The 9761-nt window shown below is 42.1% G+C and overlaps 1 long non-coding RNA gene across 1 annotated transcript; it reads right to left on the reverse strand.

Annotated features, from left to right (window-relative positions):
* Window positions 1–6181: 6181 nt before the first annotated feature.
* Window positions 6182–9032, reverse strand: LOC148124680 (uncharacterized). Its single transcript, XR_015739563.1, has 4 exons — window positions 8925–9032; window positions 8537–8597; window positions 7635–8438; window positions 6182–7151 (listed from the first exon to the last, which is right to left on the reverse strand). It is a non-coding gene; the product is annotated as an uncharacterized LOC148124680 (long non-coding RNA).
* Between the last annotated feature and the right edge of the window lie 729 nt (window positions 9033–9761).

Genomic DNA, 9761 nt, shown 5'->3' on the forward strand with positions numbered 1-9761 from the left:
AAGGTAGGAGGTCTGCCCAATTGGATTGCTGATAATTCACGTAGCATCTCAGATACTGTTCTACCGTGGCATTCAATCTCTCTGCGCCTCCATTGGTGCTTGGATGAAAAGCTGAGCTGAGGACCTGGGAAATGAAGTAACGAACCATCAGGTCAAACAGGGGAATAGTGAAATAATGGAAGAGGTGTGGAAGGCTGCTTGTTGTACAAGCAGCTTCTCAAGAGATGGCTACTCTTTATTATCTGGAAATTGGATGAATGGTGTAAAAGAGGGAGAACATCTGAATGTCCTCCAGGCTTCTCTCATTAAATTCAAAGTTAAGGGAAGGAAATTATATATTAGATCAATGGAAAGCAGCCTGAGGAAAGGTGCATTGATTGAATGCATCTTGGTTAGGTAAGGAGGTGGAATGACACCAAGTGAGAACACTGACCCTCTGTCAGCTGTAACCAGTCACTGTATCTTAATCTCCCTTTTAAAATCTAAAATAGCTTAATCTAAATGGTTAAATCTTTAATAAGAACTTCCGTGAAAGGAGTCAAAGCGGAGACTGGGTTGGCCCAACACACTAAGACAATAACCTTGGATGACTGAATAAACCACTGTCTGCCAGGGTCACTCAGGCACACTAAGGTAGAAACTCTGCTACACAGACCACAATGCCCAGGTATACATTAGCCACAAGTACATGTGTCTCTTTCGTTTACTCTGTTATAAGACCAGTCGGGTTCACCTGATGTCCTAACTTGAACTTTCCAATAGAGGAGTTTCTGAATTTTAGATGCCAGAGGAATGTGAAGGAAATTGTCCATATTTCTGGAGCTCTCCGTGGTCCTGAATTTGGAGCTCTCCGAGGTGCTGAATCTGGAGCTCTCCGCAGTGCTGAATCTGGAGCTCTCCGCGGTCTGGCTCTTTTACTAAGACTCAACTGGAAAGGGAAGCTTTTTCTTCCTGAAACCTTTTGGATGAGTGAAGCTAGCCCATAACATTCTTCCCTGGTCAAATGTTCATTCATGGGACCGTGGCCAACAAATCCAGCAACGGAAGATCCATCTTTGCTGGCCTTTAACGGCTGGTTCAAAGGAATGGGGCCTTTGTGAGATAGCAATAGCACTTATATGCTTGGAGAGGGCTTCCCAGCCCTCTCAAAGTGGTTTACAGAGTCATCCTCTTGCCCCCAACAATCTGGGTCCTCATTTTACCCACCTCAGAAGGAGGGAAGGTTGAGTCAACCTTGAGCCTGGTGGGATTCGATCTGTCAAATTGCAGTAGGAGTAGCTTGCAGTACTGCACTCTAACCACTGCGCCACCGAGGCTCCCAGATAACTGGGCAGTTTAAATATTTTTTTTAATAAATAAATAATAAATTTCTTACTCTTCCTAAAGTTATGTCATCAGCACATCCCATGGTATTTATCCCTGGGCTGAATAAATATTTGCTCTGCTCTGTCTTGAATTTCCAACTACTCCCATTGACCCCCAAATTTGGTTATTATAGAGCAAGCAGGGTTTTTTTTCTCTCTCTCTCTCCTGCCAATGAATCATAGATAATTTTCTGCGAGGTGCTTCTCCCAAATGCGCTTAAAGAAATAAAAAACAAAATTGTATCCCCCGAGCTACGATGGCCCTCATTGCTTCGGTTGTCCTCCTCTGACATCAACCTCTGTGTTGCAAAAGGCAACCCAGCCATGGTACCTCGGGTTAATTGCTTGCCTGTGTCCTTGGCAGACTTTCTTGGGCTCCCCACACCAGCGGGAGCACTTGATCCCTTTAAAGAGATTGCAAATACTCAGCTAGCAGCACGTGTCAATTAACTGCATTTATTGGTTTCATCTGTCTCCCAAGCTGGGGAGGAGGTTGTTGTTGCGGGTTCGGGTGGCTGCTGTCAAAACAGCTCCAGCTGTTTTAATAAAGCTTCAACTTTCTATCTAAAGGTTATTTCCCTGCCTTTCCTTCTCCTCCTCCTCCCCCACCCTGCCTTCTTCCAACCCATAATAATCTGGACTCAAGACAGTTGAGAGGCTGGCTGGCAGAGTTCCCTTCCCCAGCCACTTCTCCATCTTTACAATGTGAATTCAATATGTTTAACCTACTTGCTGGGTTAACCCATTAGCCAGCTTCTCCAAGGCACTGAATTATCAGCTAACCTCATGGCGGTTTATACAACACACCAAGCCATTAAAAAGACCAGTTCAGGTTGACTGTTAGGCAAAGGAATCGGGGCCATACATGGTTGCAGTTCAGAAGATTTCTTTCTTAAGCTTATGCACAAGAATCTAGTCAACTAAATTCAGTACTAAATTGGCACCGGACTGAATTCAAGAGGGATTGGACTTAGACCCTTCGTGGCAATGTAAGGATTCTAGGCTGATGACATACTTAACTCCACCCCCATCTCTGCCTGTCCTCCTCTATAGCAACACCCTATTTAGTAGGTCATGTAAAGACACCGTTAGGTTTGTAGCTGACCTGATTAAGCATGTTATAGGGATGCCTATAAAAACTTGCTTATTTCAAATAACCTGTTTTTTTTCCTCCTTTCCTCCACTCTCAAATTGTGTTTAGGTTTCCTCGGAAAAGGTCAAATTTGAGTGATAGGGGTTTGGCCACAACTAACATTTTGTTTGGCTTCTTTTGCGATGTTCTACAAAATATTGCAAGGTGGGGAGTTACTATACTCTGTCCTCCCCTCGATTTTTTCTGTTCCCTTTCCAAATAATTAGCCAATATGGCTAGTTAGAATTTTAATTTCTTCTTGGTGAATGGAAGGAGAGAGAAGGCAATGGAAGAGCTTCCCCCTTCCCCCCTCGGTTTTGGGGCAGGGGTGTGTGAATTTTGCTAAGGAGCATTTATGCTAATGCAGCTATGAAGTTTCCTTTTGCCGATAATCCTTTCTTTACATATAGCTAATTTCATTTAGGCAACGGAAGAATGAGAAACCAAAGCCTGGCAAACCCATACTCAAAATTTTTATTACGGCCTCAAAAAGAATCATAGGATCTAACCACAGAATGCAGGGATTCTAAAGCACTATGGAGATAATCCAGAATTGAGGTGTCCAACCTTGGCAATATTTAGACTTCTATGGACCTCCACTCCCAGAATTCCCCAGCCAGCCAGGGGTGTCCAACCTGGGTAACTTTAAGACCTGTGGACTTCAGTTCCCAGAATTCACCCTTGGCTACAACACACATATTTACCAAAATTAGCCATATTGGGTTTTGTATACTCCGAAACGTAAATTCACCCAGCTGTTGGATTCACAAATACGGATTCACACAATACATATACATCACACAATTACAAGGGCTGTTGTTGTTTTTTTTACTGACCGGGTAAAGAACATGATATATGAATAGCTCCCCAATTAATTTGCTGAAATATGATTCCTGATATGGATACCAAGATTTCTGATAGGGATGGTTGAATTCACCAAGGATTTGCATTTTGGAACTCGGAACTCAAAAACAGTGTAAAGTTGGGTTCACGCCATGCAACACCCTTAGCCATAACTCTAGCTGACAATCCAATAATATGCAAGGCCGCCCATAAACCAGAGGGCGGCTTAAGATGAATAGACTCACACAAACCTCTCCACCCATGGTGGGACTGCAAGCACCCCAGTTCCATTTCTGTCCTCCCCTGCTGGGAAGCTCAAACTCAACCTTCCACTCTAGAAGAAGAGAAGCTAAATCCTGACATTCCACAAACAGTTTTACAGATTTGCTAGTGACGTCATAAAACCATGTTTGGACCTCTCTTACAAACTGCATCAAGGATATTGGATAAGTGGCAGGAGAAAAATTCCTCCTGTCTTCTTGGCCTTGAAGTCCCCATTAACTCACTTTTTCATCTGTGAAAACATTAGCATCTGTAAGCTCCTCAAGAGGTGATTTAACCCAGCAATTAGTAAATCAAGTGCCTTTCTTGTTCAGTCTGATCAATGTGCAGTGTGCTTAGCTGCAGTCTATACACCACTGCCAAAAAACGTGCGTTCTGATTCCTAAGATTGTTGGCACAATCTTACTTTTAGGGATTGGGAAATGAGAAACAGGAGACATGACCTTGCTGGTGGTAGCCCTGAGGCAGAGGTGGGGAACTATAACCCCTTTATGACTTGCGGATTTCAACTCCCAGAATTCCTGAGCCAGTAGGATTATTATTGGATTGCCAGCTGACTTGTGGATTTCAACTCCCAGAATTCCTGAGCCAGCAGGATTATTGGATTGTCAACTGACTTGTGGATTTCAACTCCCAGAATTCCTGAGCCAGCAGGATTATTATTGGATTGCCAGCTGACTTGTGGATTTCAACTCCCAGAATTCCTGAGCCAGCAGGATTATTGGATTGTCAACTGACTTGTGGATTTCAACTCCCAGAATTCCTGAGCCAGCAGGATTATTATTGGATTGCTTGCTGACTTGCGGATTTCAATTCCCAGAATTCCTGAGCCAGCAGGATTATTGGATTGTCAACTGACTTGTGGATTTCAACTCCCAGAATTCCTGAGCCAGCAGGATTATTATTGGATTGCTTGCTGACTTGTGGATTTCAACTCCCAGAATTCCTGAGCCAGCAGGATTATTATTGGATTGCCAGCTGACTTGCGGATTTCAACTCCCAGAATTCCTGAGCCAACATGGCTGACTCGGGAATTCTGGGAGTTGAAACCCTCATAATAAAAGGGCCATAGTTCCCCACCCCCGCTCTAAGAAATGGGTGAAACTTAACTGTTCCTCTACCCCATAAGGACCAAGTTGATGCAAGTGGCCCACAGAAAAAAAAACCCAAGAACTTACCCAGAATTTGTATCAATGAATATGACTTAAGAATCCTTGTATTCCCAGTTAAATATAAATATTAAATAGAAGACCAGAGCGGCACCCATGTTGGCTGGGGAATTCCAGGAATTGAAGTCCACAAATCTTTAAGTTGCCAAGGTTGGATACCTCTGATTTGACGCATAACACCAAGCATCGGTGCATCTTTTACAGAGGCAGGAAAGTTGCAGGAAACTCAAAAATAAAATAAAAAAAAACCCTGAAAGGCAATTTTGGCCCAAGATCAGTTGCTCAACTGCTACGTGCAATGGCTGTGTTCTAACTCAGGCCTCCGTTCGTAGCAGTAGTTGGCCTGATGTTTTGAAAAGATGCTTCAGAGTTTTTCGGTTATGTGGGAAACTCTCTGAATCAAAGCTTTTCCAGGTGGTTGTCAGAAAAGGTCCCTCAAACCTAGACACAGACATCAGGACTTCCAAGCAAAGGAGAAAATGCAAGCTTTTATGTTGCCACTTTAATCCTATTAGCAAAGAAGCTGATGGCAGCTGGCTTAAATCCAGGAATGGCAAAGTGGATTTTAGGTATCAGAGCAAATTTCCCTTTCAGAAGGACAAAGTCTGGCTTCGCTTTCATAATTTTCAATGCTCTCTCTCTCTCTCTCTTTTTTCTTCCTGATCCCCATTCCTAAAAACCACTCAAAGTCCCAGTTTGCTAATGCCCAAATGTTTTGACCAACATCGCCATCTAGTGACTTCTACATGAAATGCGGCCATGGCAAAATTCGGAATTTGCAGCAGCTTTGATGCGTTTCGCCGCAACTAATGCAGTCCTTTGCATGAGTGCAGTTCACTGCATTCCTCAGCAGGATGCAAGCCAAAAGCAACCAAACTGCAGTGGTTGCTCGCAATTTGAGTGCTGGGAGAAGCAAGTATAAGGTTCCCCTCCCCCCTCTTGGCCTAAATATTGTTTTATACACCTGCAAAATAAAGATCTCCTAAGAATTTCCTTTTCCTATGTGGAGGCTGCTACTTGGACAGCTACCTAATATTGTAAATATTACCTATTTTCTGCACAAACTCTCTTAAATGCGGTTGCTTGTCCAACGTTGTCTATATCAGCGCTTATTTCAACCTTGGTCATTTTAAGAAGTGTAGATTTCAACTGCTTGTACTAGAATTCAGTTTGGTTCCCAGGATTCAGTTTAATTCCATGTTGGTTGTGGAATTCTGGGAGTTAAAGTCCACATGACTTAAAACGGCTAACATTGAACAACACTGGACTCTATCGATAAGTGTGAGTGCATGTTTTGAAACTACAATTCCCAGCCATTTTCCTTTCCCTTGTGGGCAGAAGGCACTGGATGTTGTCATTCAGCAATTCTAAACAGACACAATTTTATTTATTTGATTTGATTTGATTTGTCAATTGCTTACAAGATAATAGGTATAAGAATAAACATGAGTAAGAATATAGGAAACAGGTATGAATAAATGGGGACAATAGGACAGGGACGGGTAGGCACAATGGTGCACTTATGCACACCCCTTACAGACCTCTTAGGAATGGGGTGAGGTCAATAGTGGATAGTTTAAGGTTAAAAGTTTTGGGGGTTTGAGGATGTAACCACAGTCAGGTAGTGCATTCCAGGCATTGACCACTCAGTTGCTGAAGTCGTACTTTCTGCAATCAAGTTTGGAGCAGTTTACTTTGAGTTTGTATCTGTTGTGTGCTCTTGTGTTGTTGCGGTTGAAGCTGAAGTAGTCACTGACTGGTAGGACATTGTAGCAGATAATTTTGTGTGCTACGCTTAAGTTTAACCTCGTTGGTATAGGATGCTGTTTTCTCAGAGGCCTTTTAGGAACTATAGAATACGGAATAATGGAGTTGGAAGGGACCTTGGAGGTCTTCTAGTCCACCCCCCCGCTCAAGCAGGAGACCCTACGCCATTCCAGACAAGGGACTGTCCAGTCTCTTCTTAAAAACTTCCAGTGATGCAGCATCAGCAACTTCTGAAGGCAAGCCATTCCGCGGGTTGATTGTTCTCACTGTCGAGAAATTTCTCTTTAGTTCTAGGTTGGTTCTCTCTTTTATCATCTTTCGTCCATTTTTTCTTGTCCTGCCTTCAGATGCTTTGGAGAATAGGCTCTTCTTTGTGGCAGCCCCATAGATATTGGAAGACCGCTCTCCTGTCTCCCCTGGTCCTTCTCGCCACTAGACCAGCCAGGCCCAGTTCCTGTAATCGTTCTTCATATGTTTTAGCCTCCAGTCCCCTAATCATCCTGGTTGCTCTTCTCTGCACTTTTTTCCCCCCCGGGAGTCTCAACATCTGTTTTGTAGAGATTTTGTAGAGGAAAGATTTCTAAACTATGAAGCCTACCCAGGCAACAGCAAAATTAAAGCAATTACAACAGTACATTTGATTTCAATTAGACGTTGCCTCCAAGGAAGAATTACTCGGAGAAGGATCAATTAAGCCAAGAAGCCTTTTAATGTTTTGAAAAGCTAGCAAGCTTCCTCCTTCCCCTCCCTCCCTCTGCACTCCTATTCATTTGTTTTCACTGGGGATAAATGATTCCTGGCAATCTTCTTCTGGATTTATAGAGTCTCGGAGTTGGTAGTACATTAAGAACATTTCACCCAAGGTAGGGAGTTTTTTTTTGTTATAGCAGCCTCTGCTGGTAGAGTTTTCAAAATATAAATAAGTAAATAAATAAAATTAGGGTGCTAGCGTATTTCTCAAAGGGCTGAGTCTCAAGCCAAACTTCTAGAACTTCTCCAATGGGACACATCCATAGCCAAGAGTCATATCAATCATGCTCTCCAGTTAGAATTTTGTATGGTGGAAACTTCACTCACCTAGAAACTATCTTTGAAAAACTATTTATGGAATGCAGTTTTTGTTTTGCAAGCTGGCACACTGCTCCCCCCTCCTTTTCTGTTGGCATCTCTAAAAAGACCGTAGAAATATTTTATGAGTTGACGTTATCCATTCTGATAGAGTGTAGTGTGGTATGGTAGGTACTGTATAAAGACATGGAGTTGTGTCATCCATTTACTTGAAAAAGGCAGTAGAGTGTATGGAAGCGCAATTGGCAAGTTTACATTTATTTCTGCCTCGCATTCTCCATAAGGTCACATTTTTCTACTCTTTATTTGTCCTCCTACACTCATTTTTAAAACATAGGACTGTCTCACTTGTATTCTGACTTCAGCTGAGTCATAAACATAGCTGGGGCTATACACTTGCTCTGTCAAGAAGAAGGGTAAAGGTAACAGGATTAGGCCTAAGCCTGCCTTGTATAACTCCAGAATTTTCCATAACGAAGAATTAAGTGTAGCTCGGGGTCAACTTGTTGGGCTCCTCTGGCCCAACAAGCACATGAGCACTTGAGTAGGTCCATGACACAACCGATGCAACTTTTACCTTCTTGTGTCAGACATCACACGCCCAATACTTTCTGCATGAAGATGTCATGATATGCATCTCAGAGTTTTGACAGAATGTCCAAGACGCCAAACTTGTTATCATTTGTTTTTGTTTTGTTTTTTTTCACTCCCCAATAGAAGCAATGATGCAACTGTCAAATTTTACAGCTGAGGAAACAAAATTGGCAAGTTTTCACCACATTCACCCACAGCTAGAATTCACTCTCAACAACTCTGAATGAAAAAAAAGAAAAAAAGAAGCAGGAAACATATTTTACACTGGCTTTTTACAAGCTGGAGGCTGGAATTGTTTTAAAATTTTATCTACTTACCGTTCCAAGTGTTTCCAGGATCAGATTGTGATTCTGTTAGACTCAATCATTTTGAGGCACCCTGCAGATTGAAAATGAGTTTGAAATTATACAAAAACCCCAGTCTTGTTGTATTTTTCTTCTCTTTCTTTCTTTCTTTCTTTCCTTTCTTTTTTCTTCTTTCTTTCTTTCTTTCTTTCTTTCTTTCTTTCTTTCTTTCTTTCTTTCTTTCTTTCCTTCCTTCCCTCTCTCCCTCCCTCCTTCCTTCCTTCCTTCCTTCCTTCCTTCCTTCCTTCCCTTTTTCTTCCTCTTTCTTCCTTCCCTTCCTCCCTCCTTTCCCTCCCTCCCCCCTTTCCTTCCTTCTTTCTCTTTCCTTCCTTCCTTCCTGCCTACCTACCTACCTACCTACCTTCTGAAACATCAATTCCTCTTCTAATATCTGTGATGCTGCCCATTGCTAAAACTGACACGTCTTTTCTTCCTTAAAAGCTGAGCTTCTTATCCAAACTGAATTACAGTCCGAGGCACATCTCAGCCTTGAGCAGCGATAGGAGAATCTGTTAAACTACATCTCCCAGAAACTCAGTCAGTGAGGACCAAACCGATGGATGCTGGGAGCTGTAGTTCAGCAATGTATGGGCCATCCATGCTTAGCCTTCCCTGTACAGGTAAGTCCTCAACTTACAACCACAGTGGAGTCCAACATATCTGTTGCTAAGCAAGGTATTTGTTAAGTGAGTTTTGCCTCCATTTGACAACCTTCCTTGCCACTGTTGTTCAGTGAATCACTTCAGTTGTTAAATCAGTAACGTGGCTGTTAAGTGAATCTTCCCCATTGGCTTGGCTTGTCAGAAGGTCGCAAAGCAGGATCTCAAGGCCCAGGGAAGACTGCAACCGTCATAAATATGAGCCATTGATATATCTGATTTTTAATGTATTAATAGCAGCTAGAATTGTATTTGCCCAAAATCAGAAAAGTGAAAAAATTCCGATAGAAGAGGAGGCGATTAAGAAAATAGTGGAATGTGCAGAAATGAGTAAATTGACATGAGCAATTAGAGAGCAAGAAGATAAAGAATATTATAAAATCTGGGATTTATTTTATCGATGTCTAGATAAGAAAACAGGGAAATAAAATATATTATAATATAAATATTACATGATAGCAATGATAAGGTGAGGTAATGATATGCTGCAATATTCTTCATTATGAAATAAATAATATTATGCATTAGGCCATGTAATA

This window comes from Pseudonaja textilis, chromosome 14, assembly GCF_049901715.1.
Source record: "Pseudonaja textilis isolate UNSWEBS1 chromosome 14, rPseTex1.2, whole genome shotgun sequence".
In the NCBI taxonomy this organism is placed as follows: Eukaryota; Metazoa; Chordata; class Lepidosauria; order Squamata; family Elapidae; genus Pseudonaja; species Pseudonaja textilis.